General features: G+C 38.5%; 1 protein-coding gene across 4 annotated transcripts in view; it reads left to right on the top strand.

The window, feature by feature from the left end:
- The window catches only part of SVIL (supervillin), a 137,771-nt gene that overhangs the window by 28,168 nt on the left and 91,487 nt on the right, over nucleotides 1-18,116 (top strand). For 3 of the 4 annotated variants that reach the window (XM_030446430.1, XM_030446432.1, XM_030446429.1), the window contains exon 2: nucleotides 1,842-1,930. The gene's annotated coding sequence lies outside the window, so the exon portion shown is untranslated. Of the gene's footprint in view, nucleotides 1-1,841; nucleotides 1,931-8,642; nucleotides 9,117-18,116 lie in introns of those variants that run through there. The other variant, XM_030446431.1, reaches the window with a different exon arrangement.

Below are 18,116 nucleotides of genomic sequence, written 5' to 3'. Positions count from 1 at the left end.
TGGGTTTAATGCATGCTGTGCATTATAAATGGGACCTTTTCCCAACCTTGCAGGGATTTCCAGGAGACGTGAAGTAGTTGACTGAAACTATAGCTGGATTTCAAATTTCTGCCTTTTCAGTCTTTAAAACATTAAAATGTAAAAAGGAAGAAGGTAGGAACAGTAGAAGGCAACCCCAAGGCTGAGTAACAAGACAGAATTCAGTAACTGTGGCTCTGCAGTGGTGGAAGAACTGATTTATCTTTCTTTCAACTACCTCTTGCTTTTTTCCTCCACATTTTCTGCCAAGCTGAGGTGATTCCCCACACATTTTACCTTTCATGTAAATGTCCATTTGAGTTGAATGAAAATTGTAAATGGGAAAACAACAGCACATGGTTTACCATAATTTGGGAACTATCATAGTGAAAATGAGGGAACAGCTGCATAACATTAGGGAGAGAGAGGACTGAGTCGCTGCTTTAGCTCTTCCCATGGTCTCTAAGGTAGTCTGTGTCCGGGGCGTTGTTTGTCTTTTAACATCAAAATTTTTCCCAAGTCAGAAAAATTCCTGTTCTATCTGTATTTCAGCCTTTTCATAATGAATTATTTTTATTTTGACCTTTTCTCTAGATGCTGTTGTTAGTGTATGACATGTTCAGCAGCTGCAGAGGAAGCAGAGTAGTGACCTGACTGCTCTTAACAGTTGTTGCTTTGGTTCCTTAGGATATCATGACTTCATTTAGTGCCTCTTAATAGATTAAAAAAAGGAAGTTTAATGAAGCAGCAGTGAAAGTGAAAGCAGTATATTTGTCTCCTGAATACATATGTAGGAGAGCTGAACCTCACCCTGCAAGAGTAAACTGTTGTTTCAGCTAACAGCTATAATTACAGGAGGGAAACAGGAATCTATTCAACAGCACAGACTGTTCCATGGAGCTCAGGGCTGCCTTGGAGAACTCCTCACTGCTCTGTGGAAAGAATCATCTGCATTGGTGATACAGAATAGCATAACAATCCTGAAGTGTTCTGTTATTGGGAGTTTTTATGAGTTCAGTGGATTGGCATGCTTATGGACAATGTAATGCTGAAACAACCTGACTTCAGTACTGCATTAACATGAATCTCTATATGGGCTAAAACACCCTGAGGGAAAGTAATTAGTGTTACAGGCAGTGCTAGAGATGTTTTGTATTTGCCAAAGAAGAAAATAAAAGCAGGTGTGTTTCAAGATGTGAGGATCAAAAATCAGGCCACGTGGCAGGTGTTACCCACAAAGCTGAACATACTTGATAGGTCAGGTGCTTTCCCTGGGAGGGGTCTCAGGTCTGTCTCCTCATTGCTGTGGTTTTAGGAAGAGAGATGGATCTGCCAGTTGCATCCCCTTAGGATTTTGAGGGTAATAGCCTTTTGGTAGATGCTGCTGTTTTGCTGTTGTCTTCAGTGCTGCTTGACCTTATTGAAAGGTGTGATACAGACTGCTTTCTTTCTGTGAGGTGGTTACGTGAAAGCTTGGCATTTCTAGAGAATATGGTAGTGCAAGACTGTGTCTTATGTTAAAGGCTCAGCCATTAGCAAGTGAATGGTCAGGTTTCTCAGGGTTCCTAGCAAACTTGCAAGACCTTTCTTTCCCTGCGAATGTAGCTACAGTGCATCAGTAGCTGGACTTTCAGAAGTGTTTTTGCTTATGATGATGATCTTGTCTATAGGAATAGGCAAGGTAGCAATATACTCTTGAGTGGCTTCGTTCCCTGCAGGTCATACCATTTCTGTAACTGCCTGGTGATTCTGAAGTTTTTTCATATCATGGAATGTATGTTTGTGATTCTTACCCATATATTTTTTGTATTTATTTCCTGTAGGAGGAGGACTTGCTTTTGGATTGTGAACCACTTAGACATGGTGATGCCCATCTACTCAGAGGGTCACGCATGGATGGTTGGAATTTAAGGTGAGCTTGTGGTGAAAAATGGATGCAGATGTGAAATAAGAATCTGTGGTTAGTTTGGTGGTGGTGGTGGGTTATTTTGGGGGGGTTGTGGTTTTTTGTGTGTTTTGTTTTTTCTGGTGTTGTTTGTATCAAACATTTAAAGAAGAATCTATCTGTGCTTTTTAGTACATATGTGCTCAAGAGCTTGAAAAGTTGGAAGGGTTTGCAGTAGAAAAGCAAAACCTAATCTTGGTTCCCAAGGATTTGGCTTTGGAGTACAGTCATGGAAAAATGTATTGGATCTTGATGATGCTGAATGAAAGCATTTATACAAAGTCTCCTCCAAAAATATTTAGAGCATGCATATTCACATCAAAGTTATTAGCTGTATACTGTATATGGTGAATAAAGTAATGCAGGTGAGCAGAAGTAGCCTGTTCTTGCAAGATTAAAGCATGTACTGAAAATTATGTGAGCAGTCCTGTGAATTTAGGTTTTTAAGGGCAATATGTACTTAAATAAATTTTTTCAGCAAAGGTTCAAGTAATTCCAGCCTCTAGGGAGTTTCTTGCTGAACTTGCTTCTTGGTACATACCACCATAAAAGGGTTGTAACCTTTAGATTATGTTATCACACCAATGGGTATTCTGGCTGCATTTAAAAAACCCAAATGAATCAACAACTAAAATCCATGAGGATTATTTTAGCAGATGATTTAAACAACCAGAGATTGTTAACAGAAATTGTACACAATTTACAGACTTGACTTGATAGAGATAAGACAAGACATAGCTTGAGAACATCGGGTAACTAAACCACAGGGTATTTGGGTATGTCATTTTCAGATGAATGTTTTAGTTTTTCCAAAGCAACTTTCAATGCCATTCAGTATTTGCTATATCCATAAGTAGATTACAGTATAAATTCAGTAAGAATTCCATGGACTCGATTATCAAACCATAAAATTATTGAAGAACATTGGTGATCTCTGGAGGTTCTGGCCTAGGTTTCTCCTTCGTTACTGGAGTTGCATCTGGTGAACACTGTCTTATTGACTGGAGAGGCTGGGAAGTGTGCAGGGCATGATCAGATGAGTCCCACTCTCTTTTCATGTCATTCCAGTAGACACAGTTTATGAAGAGGTATTTTGCTTTTTAAAATTTAGAGTGTGTTGCTGTTGCTAGCAGCATGCCATTTATCATATACTACCTGTATTGTGTAACATCCACAAAAAGACTGCAAAGCCAAGACTTCGTGTACAAGTTCATGTGCTGTCTTGTTGGACACTTTAGCAGCCCTGCTTACGTGTGAAGAAAGATGCAGTGACCCTTCTCATACTGGTTTATTTTTAATTACAGAAATTGCAGCCAGTTCTTGCAAAACAAGTGGGTTGTTTCATTTCTGCTGTCTTGGATAGAATTGAAACACTTCAGGTTAATGACACATGCTCAACACTATGTCTCTAATCTAGCTGGAAACTTCATTATCTCTCTTCTCAGGATAAAGGCAGAAACATTTATTCCTCTTATATATTTGGATGTCAGTAAGACTGCCCTCCCTTTCCTCTCCACCCTCCCTCCCCATGGTTTCAACTACTTTTCCAAATACTTTGTAAGTTGAAGTATTAATGCTTGCACCATTTTAATAAATAATGCCATTCAGTACTTCACAATCTCCTGCTGACTCGTAATTTTTTTTTGCTGTTTTAAGAGCAGTTTGCATGAATTTTTGCACTTTACTGCTGCAGAACAATAGTACCAGACTTCTTATGAAAGCCAAGCTTACAGACAGTGTTGTCCTGTTGCAAATGGTTTGCTCTTATACAACATATGATAATGTTTTTGTTAAAATCTGTGTGTTTGGTGTAGTACCTCTTATGTCTGGTGTTCTCTGGCAATATCACTTATCCTTGGGTTGCCAGAGGATGGAAGTGTTAGTGTTGGATTAGCCTAGCATCTTGTATTTAAGAATGTACCAGCTCTTCACCTGGCAAGGACTGGTCCTTTTCTATTTTCTCCTTACAGTTCCTCTCAGGCTTTGGGATAGCACTACTTGAAGGCATACACAAAACATTTATTTTTGTTGACATGGATTTTTTTTTTTGGTTGGTTTTTGTTTTTTTTTTTTTTTTTTTTTTGTTTAGAGCATTGGAAATTTTTGTAAAGATGTTGCCTGGAGAGAAAGGGTGGGATAGAGAGACTGTAAAATCATCTTCTTTACTGCTGCATCTCTCTTCAAATTAGTAGTTATTTGTAAGAAAGAAAGCTATGCTTCTACTCCCAGAAGTTCAACATGCATGTTGCCAAATGCCCTTAGCTATTTCTTATGGTCAACACTATAGCATCCAGACTATTTGAGAGTTGAAAACTTTGGGTGAAAGCACTAATCCATTCAATCTGACATCCTTTCTGACACCTTGTGCTTCTTTCTGTAGTAAGCCTTTTTGAGGAGCAGCTTGTCCACCTGGGTAATTTTTTCCTAATTTCCATTTAGTGAAAGATTTCAGGTTTCTTTCTAGGATCTGAATTATTCACGCTTTCATCCAAAACTTTTATCACAGTGTCCTGCTAAAAATATCAGAAATTTTCATATTTAGGAATATTTTGTTTCCCCCAAAGTGTAATGACTCCAGTGTGCTGGTGTGAAGCCATACAAAGCATGAGGAGGTCAAGAAATCTGGGAAGTGATGACTTGGTTGTACTGCTTTTGCTCAGTTCTTTGAACTGTGGATTCTAACTTCATCAGTGGCTCTACAAACCTTGGTGTTTGAGACTTGCATCTGATACCTTTTCTAAAAACAGAGGGAGGGAGGAGAGGGAGTACTCTGTTTATTTCAACAACCACAAGCAACACTTCCAAAATACACTTGTGGTTGTATTGCAGAGTTATGAATCTTAGGTTATCTAGTAGTGACTAACATGGTGAGACAGTAGCCTAATATGTCCATGCTTTATTTAGAAAAGGTAGCTCTTATCGGAGACAAGGAACACCAGTGCTTTATTCACTGCATTTGCTGAATCCCTAAGTGCAGATAACAAGTCTGTCAGCAGTTCACACTGCAAGATACAGAAGTTTGCCTTTCAGGTGAGTCTTTCAGACTGCAAACTGTAAGGATTTTTGCAGTACAGAAAGAAACAGAATCCTTTCCCCCTTCAGCTTCCCTCATTCCAAATACACTTTTTAGGCTGACCCATGGTTTGATCAAAGTTAACAAAGTGTTGTGATATCTCCTGATCATATAGATTTCTCACTTACATTATGATGATGTTTATAACACTCTATTATCTCATGGGAGTGGTGGATCACAAACAGATTGTACTTTTTAAGTTCTTCAGGCAGAGCCTAGAATATAGTAGTTACACCTAGAGTACCCTACAAATTAAGGAAACAATTTTTCCTCACTTTTTCCTCACTGTAGAGTTTCACCTGTAGAGTCTGGATGTGCATCTTCAGTAAGATAGCAATCTTTTTACTGTTCTGCCTGTTTGAAAATCGAATGGAAGATCTTAGCTTTGGGGGTATATACAGTTTGCATTGAAGCCAAGATGGGTTGGAGGGCATGGGCTTTGGCACAAAACATCTGGCTTTATTCCTGTAGACAGACAGTGCAGCTGAACTGGGGATTGCTGAAGTTTTTGGGACTGTCCTTCCTGACTTGCCACATTATCATCAATTCAGAATGCAGGGAATTGTCTGGCCCTGTGGCAATAAAACCAACTGTAACATGCGTCTAATAGTGAAAAAAATGAATGGTTTGTCCTCCAAGAAAGACAAAAAAAAATTCTTGTGTTGGGGGTTTTGTTTGTTTGTTTCTTTGTTTTAAAAATAAATAAAAAATCCTCTACAGGTTATTTTAGACTCTCACAGAAATGGGAATATGCTAAATGAGTGTGGTTCTCTAGCTGAGCCAATAGGGATAGCCAGGCACAGGCAACACTTTTATCCCACGAGAGGGAGGAGGGGTGAATCAGCTAGAAGATATAAGCTGAAACAAAGCCATGCAGTCCTTCTGAGTCATTCGCATACACTGGATGGGTAAGGCTTCCTGCTTCCTGGGACACAGAAGAGGGGTCATGATTCTAACAATGGATGCTAGTAAGTCACTTTTTAGTAAATGTGTCTTTTTTTTTTTCTGGGAAGTCTTTCACCTCCCCAGTTAAGAAGAAGATATCTATAAACCGGGAAGGTGAATTGTTAAATAAATGCATGCTTAATCCAGATTTCATGGTGTTTTGTACTGATACTATTTCCCGACTGTTACTCAGAGGGGCACATTTCCTTCCTTGCAATGCAAGATGCTAGTATCAGGAGTGGGTCTTTTAATTTCTACTTCTGCCTTCATTGGGACAGAGCCTGTGGCCTGAGAAATGTATGATTTCTCATTGTCTTTGATAATATAGGTGATGGTCTCGGGAAGATCTTATGTGCCAGATCTTATGCTTGCTGTAAAGAGCTAGTGGTGTTCTAATACATTGGCTGTGTCTTCCTCTACTCTGTTTACACAAATTTTGTATTGCAGAGGAAGGGGGAGAAACTGTTGCATTTCTGTGGTGCACTTAGTTCTACTTTGTGTGGTCATTGCCAAGGAAGTCTATGTGAAAAGAGCACACACAGGATGTATTTTTCAAATTATGTATGAAAGGGAAATCCTTTAACATAGTTGCCTGTGTGAGAGGGAGAATGAATGTAGAGTGGTTTCTATAAAAGAGGCAAGCAATCCTAGTCCAGCTCCTTTAGCGGGGGTGTGTTTCCATGTCATAATTCAAATCCTTCAAATTCCTCAGTAATAAAAGACCTTGGGTTTTAAATGGTTATGGATAGGGCATATGTGGTTGTGCTCTGGCAGTATGCTCACGGCTGCTCTTTCTTTTGCCAGTTGCAAGCATGCCTGCTGCATTTTTAAGAGCTCTGTTGAACTTTTGTCAGCAGTTGGTTCAACTTTTTTTTTTTTTTTTTTTTTTTTTTTTTTTTAACACAGTGCAGAAGTATAATGTGACATGTTCTACAAGCTGTGTTCAAAGTGATAAACTTATTTGTGCAGATCATGTTGGTCTCTTTTATCTACTTGTCATATGCTCAGTTTACTCCATGATAATAGAAAGCTCACTGTCCCCTGTGCATTGATTCAGTCAGGCATTTGCTAGGGCCTAAAGGGAAAATTCTCTGCCTTCTTCCAGCTCTGGCTTCTCTGAGGCTTCCAGAAGTTGACCCTGCTGGGTTCTTCATATATAATGTAGAGGAGATAGCAAACTAATTCGTTTAACCCACCCACACTTGGTTGAAGTTGCTTTGACATAATCTGAGTAGAAAACATTGAAACCAATGACTCTTTTTGTGTTCAAGCTATGTTGCATGCTTTGCAAATCAGTTAAAACCCAGGCCCTTTAACTGAGGTAATTAAGTCTAACACAAGCTCAGAGAGGATGGCATATGGCTGACAGTTTTCCATTACATGGAAGATGATGCTTTTTCTGTTCTGTTCCTTAGCCAAATTTCAACCCCCTCTTAAAGCAGTTTGAATATCAGGAACCCCCTTATCCCCCTGCTTGTACGAGGAGGACTGATGCTTGGATGGTAAATGTCATGCCAATATTGCGGAAGAATGCCTTGGCAATGTTCAGGATCTATGTGCTCACTTTGCCCACAAGACACTTCTTTCCTTGTGGTGTTCCTGCACTGGAGTAATTAAATTCTTGGTCTTGGAAAGACCAGAGAGATGTTAACAAATGTACGGATAAAACAGGATCTTTTATTTGTGTGTACTTATATACCTGCAATGTTTCTTTGCACTGTGAGGTGAACCATAAAGATAATTCTGGTCACCTGAGTTTCACTGACTCCAAACCTATATCTTTTTTCAGTGTCACTGCACTAGTTTCTCAGGGATTACTGTGCTTCAGTAATCCTAGTGGTGATTCTTGGATTTATACTGACTTGTGTGGTCAGTAAACATATGTTTTGGAATCTCCTAGTTCCTTAAGAATTCTTAAATTAAAGTTCTCAGCTTCTTTGTAGCAAAAAGGTTTTAACCACCTGCAACATTGTGATTCAGGGATTTATAACAGTGACTTCTAGAACTTCTCAAGTGTATTTGAGTTGCAGAAAAAAATATGCAAGCAATTTAGTGCCTTATGCCTTAATCTTGGACACGGATAGTGCTCTGTGAAGTTTATCTGCTTGGTTTTAGCCACCTTTTGAAGCTGAGCTTGCTGTTGTTGGAATTCTTCACTTATTTCAAATCGTATGTTTGCATTGCAAGTCAGGGCTGATTTTTAAAATTTTTTTAATGAGCGTCAAATTCTAGCGGTGTTTACAACAGAATAAAACATCTGTTCCTTAAGATAATTTTAAGACTACTTGTGCCTTTGTTTCAAATTCTTACTAAATGCATTTTATTCTGCTGCTTTTGTCTTAAATTCTCAATTTCTTAATTAGCAGATGGACTAAAAAAAGTTTTGGATGGGGGAGTAAAAATGAGAGCTGCAAGATAGAGTTGACAGTATAATTGGATTTGAAGCAGCTACAGGCTGGGACTGTTGCAACAGCTGATTTGATCCTTCTGAGTTTCAAGAGCTATTTATGGTAGATTAGCTGTATCAAAGCTCTACTGTTCCAACCATAAAAGGTTGGTCCTGTGTGAAGTTGCCACACTGCATTTGGCTTAGTCCTCCGAGGCTGGAGAGCCTATAGCTTTTTATGTGGATAAATCCAGTGATGGACGGAAGTACTAAAGGCAGATCAAGGACCAACACTGTTGAGGACTTCAGATGGCAGCGAACTCTTAAAAGGAGATTTTCACTAATAAATTTTTTGCTCTAGTAATTGGAATCAGCACTTGGATATAGCTCCAGCATATTTACTGCGTTTGGTGAACGCATGCTTTTATGAAAGCGTTGTTCTAAATTTATCTGACTTATCTGCATCATCTTGACTGCACATGTACTTGCCAGCATTGCATGTTGATATTTGGTAACTTTTGTGAAGTCAGTATTCTGTTTTCTTAGTGGGTGAGAGTAAGGTCCACTGGAAAGGTATCTTAGCTGCAGTGAGAAACTTTTCTAAAACAAGAATTATGAAATACCTGGCTAAAGAGAGCTTTAGTCATTATCAGTAACTATTTTGAGAAGACGACCCCTTCTGCTGCATCTATATCTTCTTTCCTCCCTTGTGTAAAGGCAGACAAGTGGATATTTTACAGGATTCTGAAGTAAGTAACACCACGTTCGGAGAGCTTGCACGCAGTCGTTCGAGCCAGTTGTTAGAGCATATTTGCAGCTTTGTCAGGTTGAAACGTGAATGGGTTTATCCCAGCCTGTGCTGTCATTCAGCCTTCCTGAAGGCATTTTGTGGTTTTACTCTTGTGATATTGCTTAGAGGATGAATTCCTCCTGCTATGAATGGAAAGTCCTGTCGCTATTTAGTTTCTGTTGTGAGGTCCCCCTCTTTTATTTTTCAGAACTTTTTGTTTTACATATGTTAGCCTTAACCACAGTACTAAAAGCAGCTATCAGAACACTTCTGCAAGAACAAAGTTCTTCCATTGTAATTTTATCTTGTGTCTAAGAAGTTCTATAAATGCATGTGAATCCTGCTGCACTGAATAACTGTTGTATTTTGAAACTTGGAGTGTTCTGAAGCAATCTTCCTCCAACTTACTCCTTTTTAAGTATTACCATGAAAGTGTTACAGGTGAAAGTTACTGGCACTGTTTTACCTTGCTCTCCTGCAGCAGAATCAACTGTTAAAAGAGGAGGGAGCATAAGGGGCAGGGGGTTTGGAAGAGGAGGTTTCTTCCTTCAGGGATGTTCCAGGTTTTTTATTTTAATCTCCAGAAACAAAAAACTGGTGTCCTTGACAAAGAAATGAACTTTCTGATTTTCAGTTTCCTTTCCAGGAACTAACAATTTAAGACCATTTTCTGTTGTCTTTTATATATATATATATATATATCTGTTAATGGATCTAGAACTCTTATTCTGAATTATATAAACCTGTGTTTTAGTCCAGAGAATACTATAAGACAGAGCACATCTGAACAGTTACTGTTTAAAAACTGTCAGTTAAGAGACAGTAATATTTTATTGCAATAAAAAAACCCCTCATATATCTAATCTTTTTTACACAGACTTTGTTAGATATACATTTAAATACTTACCTTTGTCTGTATATTTTGTAGGAGACTGAATCCTTCTACCTGCAGGCACAGTGAGGGTTAGGAAGGAACTGCCTGATCAGTATGTCGGGCTTCAGATAACCTGATAGTTTTTGTCTTAGCTTAAAAGATGTGTATGTGATACTTGACTTTAAAACATTTTTACATTGCTTCTAGTAAAATTATTATTTTAATAGGCATCCTTTTTATATAATCTTTTTTTTCTTTGCTACTTACATTTTAAAAAGCAAGTTGACTTAAATTGCTCCACCACTTTAGCATGCCTGTGTTGTGCTCCTATTAATCTATTAGAATATGTCAATGCCTTAAAAGTCTTAGAACAGACTACAGAGATATCAGAAATGGAAGTTAGCTACCCCAGAGCCTGGGAAGACCCCAGAAAGACACTGTTAGAGTTCTTAACTTGAGTTTTAGGCTCGAACATGCTAAGGTTGTAATGCACGAAATGTCTTGATTGATAAGAAGTAACAAAGGTGAAGTGTTCTCTTTGTACAGCAGATGTTTTAACTTGTTGGAACAGGTAAAGTTTCTTCCCTGCTGTCTCTGGGGGATCAGTTAATCAATTTAAGCATTAATTCTACCTCTTCCAATGCTGTTTTGTGTTGACTGCATTGCTAAATTACATTATTGGCAAAAATTTCCAGTGAGAAGGAGAATATCAGATTTATTAAGAAGGATGGTAGCTTTGTACTTGGCATTTATTTGCTTGTAATTTGATAGTTTATATGGGTAGTGGGAACAGACAAGCAGTTTTAATTTAGCTATTCCATGTTACATTTTATAGAGAGAAGAGAGATTACACTGGATCTGCACACAGATCTCCCCCAAACTAGCTAGTTGAGGAAAAGTGAAATGGTAATATGCAGTTCTTCATAGTAAGTAAGCATAGGCTTGGAGATGGTGGAGTTGAGCCATTTATGACCAAGACATTTCCAAACAGTTGTTGTCTGACAGTTTTCTGTGTGGAAAGGGTATATCCCTATCCTGCATACATCATAACACATGAGCTGAATCTTTTTCTCTTGTTTATGTTGATTAAGTGGTTTGAAAGCTTTAGTAGGTTTGTTTATGCAAGACATGATTAAGGATGTGTAGAATTCGTGGTTTGTGGGTTTAGTTTTTTTAAATGCAACATTGTCTTTTCCTTGTTTTGAACCTGTTCACAAGATTGGCTCTTGACTATGAAGCCTTTAATGTATTGGACATAGATGAAAATAGCACAAGCTCACTTGCTTTAAATTGCCATTGTTTGAGTTCGTGTTTGTTCCCCAATGTATTGGCTCTGTGCATGGAAATTTTACTACAATTTTAAGAAGGCAAAAGCTCTGGAATAGTTTGCAGTAACAGGGTGGTGATATTCTTCACTTTGCAGAAACATTACTGTTCACAGTGTTTTCTATTGCTGAATGCATGGGCTTCTGTTTCTCCAGAGAGAAGCCTCCATTTGGCATAATGGAGAGAAACAGTGAGCTTTCAAAGGAGAAAGCAGTGTGCACAGTGATCTCACCTTACTGAGTCACTCTTTCCCAACTAGGCATTTCAGAGTTAACAGGCACATTGGAAGGTCGTGATTTTCAATAAGCAAAATGTGTCCTAGTTGGAATCTGCCTTAAGCAGATAAGAATGCATTGGGTAACCAGTGATAAAAATGCTTCTGATGTCACTTACTCATGTGGCAGTGCATTGAAGGGAGTCTTTCAGTAGAGAGGGTACAGCAATTAAATATTAAGTCCTTGCTGATTTATTTGCGTCTAGTTGATGGACTGGTCTCTAGTGAAGTCAGCTTTCAGAAGTTTAAAAAAATAACTTATAAAGTGAGATTTCAAAGAACCAAGATAAATAATTCAGGTTTCCAGGTGTGTCCCTGTTCAGGTACACAAAAAGTCATCATGATGAACCTGCACATGAAGCATCATGTGTCATATTAACTAAGGCCAGACACTTCTAAAATGACTTGAGGCTCCATCAGGCCATTACACAGGAAGAGTGTAATTTCCCAAAAGAATGGAGCTGTTTCATGCCAAAAGCTTCCATGCTGTTACTAGTGGTCTGTTACAAATGAACTATGTTCAAGTGTTAGTAAAAAGATTGTGTACCAAAGTACTGAGAAGTTAATAATACTTCCTTGGAGTTAATGACTGCCAAATGTGCTCCTCATGGCTTATACCTGTAAAACTCTTGGCAGTCAGCAAAGACTTGCAGGATTTCATTCTTGATTCATCATATCAGCCTTAGATTTAGACAAAATTACTGTCTGTATCCTAAAATAAAACAAAGCTAGCACTGTCTCCTATTAGCTTGCTGTGGAAAGAAGGAGGAGTATAGATTAACCTTTCAAAACAGTTGCACCAAATGGTGTAGGAAATATGTAAGTCTTACATGCTTCACACATGACTTTTCAATTTTGCCCTTTCTGACAAAAAGCCCAGTTGAATCTTGGAGAGAGGTAGAATAACTCCTTAACTCTTAAAAAGTAATTACCCCAACTATTTATATTAGAGTGAAAAATGGACAGTATTTCCATGTCATTTTTCATTAAGTGGCCCTGAAAACAAGTTGGGATCCTACTGAAAGCAGTATTTCAGGCAGATGTTGGCACTCCAGTGGTGACTAGGGGCTGGTAATGCTAACCCGATAGCCACAAGTTAGGACTCTGACTTCACTTGGCTTTGGTGTCAGTCTCCTTAACACCTGCCTGCCTTTAGTTTCCAAAAAAAACCCTCAAACTTGCCTGATTTGTTAGCAACAGGTGAACATCTGTGAACAGCTGAGGCAGGCATTGCTCCAGCAGCACTACATGTCATCTTTTATTCCTCTTCATTGTGAAGACAAGTAGTTATTCTGTGCAGTGAGTGAAGCACATGATACATTTCTTACTATAGTCAAACCATCCATATAACTCATCTGAAAGAAAGAGTCAGGAATTCTATGTTAGTAATTCTAAGCAGCTCTTCAAGTTGAAGGAAATAGAGTTTACTGCATGCCTTAAAAACCCCAACTAGAGTTTCTACTAAAACTACTTCAAACAAAAAACATGTACCAGGTCACTGCATTGCACTCAGTGAAACCTGTGTGAATCTGAATAATCTTCTCCTTAAGAATAGATAGATCTGCACCTTTTACTTCAGATTTAAGTAAGCTTTCATCTTAAATTATCAAGGCTTATATACTGTCTGTGCTGTGTTGTTTGGATATCAGTAAAAATACATGTAAGTAAAGTTAGGGCATAATTTTGAAGTGTAGCTATGAAAGACGTTTGATATCATGAAAGCTTGACAGCTGAATTGGAGAAAGAACAGGATTATTGAGTTTCTAGTGAAACATTAAATGGATGAGTATTTATGCTTTTAAAGTCATGAAGTAGACTTTCATGAGTGACTTGCAGTTGCTTGTGATGATGTGTGACTGAATGCAGACAGTGTCACGACAACACAGCTCTGCAGAAGTTAATTGTCAGGGGAAAAAAGTGACTCCATGTGCATTTTTCTCAGCAAACACTTAAGTTAAATCAAGAACTATTAGGCTTAGTCACCCTGGCTTGTCTTCCCAGCATCACAAGTAGCCTTGTACAGGACAAGACATGGAAGAGACAGAGAGAAAGCGGGAGTTGAGAGAGGTCAAGAATTAGGGACCAGACTTTGAAATAGGAACAGAGGTGGTTTCAGGGCAAACCAAGAGAAGCACTTGGAGAAGAGGCACTCTCTTATGCTTTTGTTTTTACTGTCTTGATTGGATAAATGGGCTAGTTTAAACAGGATCTTCAGGTCACCTCTGTGCTGGGAACAAACAGGGTTCATATGCTGGGATAATAGTCTAAGATTTAATCTGAGTATTGCATCATGGGATTACACCCTGGGAGGCGTAAATTGCTCGATCTCAACATTACTTCACTTACGTGTCACGTATTCTGGCAATGTCTCTTTTGGCACCTCGGGTTGTTGTACTCTTTGTTCATATCTTTGCTTCAGGAGCTCTGAAATGCAACCTGCTGCATGACTTCAGTCTAACAAGTGGTTTGAACTGAAATGATTTCCGGGTTGATTAACGCTTCTGAGTTGCTTTCTCTTGAGAAATGTGACAGTTTGTTGAATTACAAAGTAATTTCCTGGTGTTTGTGTTGCTTCCGCAAACCTGGATTTTTGTGTTGAACACTATTTCCCTATTGACTTAAACATGGTCCTTGCATATTCCAAGACTGGTGGGCTGAAACATAAGTAGATGGAGCTGAGATGTGCCCCTCTGCCTGCAAAGGGATGCTTTACTGCAGCTCCTGCTGAGCAGACATGCGTGAATCTTCCTGACACAAAGGAGTAATTCTGTCTGTTATTCAGTTCACTGGGGGTTAAGTGGGTTTAGTAGAGTACAGTAAAAAACAATGTAGTTAGTGGTATTGTTCCCATGGCCATCAAGCTGTACTCCCTGTGGGTGGTCGAATAAGGCAGACAAGCTCTAAACTCTTGGAAATATTTACATAATTCAGGAACCTGACCCTGGCCAACATGGCTGTATATTCTATGAGAGTGTAGGGTGCCAAAAAAATATGGGCATTGAGCTTTGCCCAGCCAAGCCATATTTTTCCATGTAGCTAGAAGTCCCTCCTACAACCACCTGCCAAGTGTTGTAGCTGTTTAGTTTTAAGGGTTGACAGCTAACCAAACCTTGTTTTGTTGCAGGCTAGAGACTTAGCATGCAACCAACAATAAATAAATAAATAATGGGAGTAGAATTTTGCAGGGCAGACTTGGTTTGTGGTTTTTCCCCCTCCTTTTGGAGCTCTTAGAAAAGCAGAAATCAAGCTTTTAGCTTAGGAGTTCTTCAAGTAAGTGATTTTAACCTCTGCTGGTTTTTAAAATCATAACAACAAAAAATGCCATTCTGCTTCCAAAGGAGATCTCTTGGGAGTGAAACATCCCCCTCCCCCCTCCACCACAAGGGAACTATCCCTGTTAGGGCAAACAGGCAGCTTTCGGCTTTGACAATAGGTCTTTGTGTTCTGAAGACATAGCATAAATTATTTCTTCCCCAAGGAAGGTTGGGAAAGAAAAAACAAGGCCAAATAGCCTCGTTTCTCTACAAAAGCAAAACCAGAAATACTGTAATTCAACCACAGTGATGTTGTGCTTGCTGTATCCTTACTAGTGTCCAGGACTGTCTGTAGTGTAGTTTTCCACAGGTTTTGGTCTGAATTTATAATTCTATTCCCAAACACCAGTCTCTGGCAAAAGCTGTGACCCGGGAGTCAGAGGAAGTGAAAAATTGCAAGTGATGATGTTCTGTAAAGCCATTTTATTTATGGTACTTTAAACTTTCTGGCCAGTAGGCCATTGTATCAGCCACAATTTTAGCCTTTCCCTTTTTAAAACAGGATCATGATTACACCCTTCAGGACTTCTGACCTTTCTTCTACACTGTCTGCGTTGCTGGTCTCTAATATCCTGTCCCTGTGCTTGCAAGGCTTTTTATTACTGAAGTTATTCTTTATCTGATCTTCTGTTCCCCTGTTCTCCTGCTAACTTTGAGTAGTCTACAGGTTCCATTTGGAGACACTTTTAAATATTGCATTGCCAAATGGTAATTCTGGAAATGACTCTTCCAAATTTTTTCATTGCTGTGCAAATATTTGGAGCAGAAACTGAAAGAAGAAAATTTGAACTCTTGTTTATGATTAAACATCTTCCCATGTTAGTTCTGAAGTGGTGATGGTAAGGGGAAAACTACATAATTCATCAATTGTTCTAATGTAAGTTTTGATGATGCCTTCAGAAAGATTTATTTAAATTCATTTTGTTAGGAAATGACAAGCAGTCCTGAGTGTTCTTGATCTGCTAACAAAGGAGAAGCTTAGCCAAGGAACAGAGAAATGACTCTTTGGCTTTCCAGTTTTGCTTTCCGGTTTGCAAGAATAGTAGGAAAAAGCTACTACAAATAATTGAATAAAAATACACCTGACTTAATACATTTAATGTATCTTTAAATTCCACATGACTTTCAAACTGTGCTCTAAACATTTGTTGCCTGATTCACGTTCATAAGAGTTTCCCATCTGCCTGCACTATGAACTTTTATGAGCTTTCCTTTTTGATGCTTTACATCTGGGGATGGTTGGGTCACACACCTGTGAAATACAGCAAATTGCAGCACTGTCACAGTTCTGAAAAAAACAACCCAAACAACTGTTAAACAAACTGTGCGTTTTGGTATGGAAGAACTGTTTATGCCTCTTGGTAATGGAATAATGTGTCACAAACTTTATTTAGCTGTTGCAGTGTTCCAGTTTCATCTGACTCGTGGCACTTGCTGAAGCAATCTGACTGCATGAAATAGTTGTCTGTGTACATCCCATGAATGAATCCCTTGTAGTTTGGGCAACTGTTTTCTCATAGGAACAGCCTTTGAAGGGCTGGTTGTCCCGTGCTTGGCTTGTAGTTGCAGTGACATATAGGAGGAAAGACACAGGATATAAGTGAAAAAATAGGTTTTATAGCTTAGAACCAATGAGGCCAGAAGCATCGTGTCCAGTGGAGGGATTAATAGTAGCAGTTGCACTTGGGTGTGTGTTGTGTCTGTTAATCTATATGAAATGACCTTGATGGCTGGACCAACTGCAGGCTTGATGCACACTGACAGCATAAAATCAACTTGTAATAAATATGCTAAAGAAGCATCAGGAATAATGGAACTGCTTTGGGAACTGACATTCCATTGGCTTTTTCTAAGTCCCTGAAAGTGTAATACTGGCAAATGAATATTCATAATCCAGGCCATTAAAATTTTAAGAGAACCCTGAGGGGGTGATGATGTCAGACTCCAGAGTTAATTATAGAGCTGGTAAAATTCTTGACTAACTAGGCTGAGCATGCTCTCACAATAGTTTTACACACTAAAACAGGGAGCCACAGCTCTAAATCTGTTACTAAATTCCCTGAACTGAAAGTCTATCAATGTAGAGAAAAGGAAGTATTTACATCCAGCTACTGTAGAAATAAGTCAGCTTCATGTAATTGAGTTGTTGGTCATTTCTTTTGTGCTTATTTTTGTTACTGAATCTGTCACAATTTCTGGCTTGCTTTTTTGCTTGCCATCAAGTGTTCTGCTGGGCTAGGAAGCATGTGGTGGCTCTCCTGAAAACTGCGAGTTGTTAAATAAAATCTGTAGTGTTCATTAGACTTAATGTTCTACTCAAGGTAGCAATCAGTGTTAAGGATTGTTGCTTTGTTTTAAAAGGCTTTATTCTTCTCAAAAGAGTTATGAAAAAGATCAGATTTTTCTTTTGTAGGTAGTAGTATTGTATAGTGCTTACAGAATTATTGAAGGATCAAAAAGTGCTACAGAGGTCATAGTTCTAGTCCCACTTACCAGAAATAAACTGAAAATTCTCTTACCTTTTGTTGGTGGCCAGTGTACTCTTACTTTTCCTATTGCACTTTTTTCCACAGTATTGATTGTAACATCAGAAGAAATGCCAAACCTCATGTGTAGTTGTATGGTTGGCAAAACCAGTGAAAGGGATTCTAGTTACCCTGGAATCAGGGTAGATAAAGTCCTAAATTTTAGAATCTTACAGAAATCACTGTTACTGTTCCACTTCAAAGAATGCATACTTCTTTTCTTAAATAGAATGAAAACAAAGAGCACGTTACTGTGTTCTTGAATCAAAGTCTATATTAAAGGAACCTTTTAACAGTGCAACCCATGGGAGGATTAGGAACAAAATAATTCTTGGATATTTTTAGATGTGAAGTTAAAATCTAAACCAAATCAAACTAGATTCAAATCAAATTATTTTGGTCAAGGAGTTGCAACAGCTGATCACCACCTTTATTTTGGCAGATCAAGGTACAGTAAACACTATAAGATGAAGCAGTTCTTAAATCCCCCCAAAAAAGACTGAAATGAACTGCAGATCTCAAAACATGCTAAATAGGTTTCTGAAGGTTTGGGATGACTTAAAAAATCTTTCCAACTTTTTTGAAATTAAAATCTTTCTTAGTAGCAACTCTTCAGCAGTCAGTAAGTCTAATAATGATGCTATGT

This window comes from Calypte anna, chromosome 2 (assembly GCF_003957555.1).
Source record: "Calypte anna isolate BGI_N300 chromosome 2, bCalAnn1_v1.p, whole genome shotgun sequence".
Lineage (NCBI taxonomy): Eukaryota > Metazoa > Chordata > Aves > Apodiformes > Trochilidae > Calypte > Calypte anna.
The sequence above is the reverse complement of the archived record's forward strand: the minus strand, read 5'-3'. Positions and strand labels throughout refer to the sequence as shown.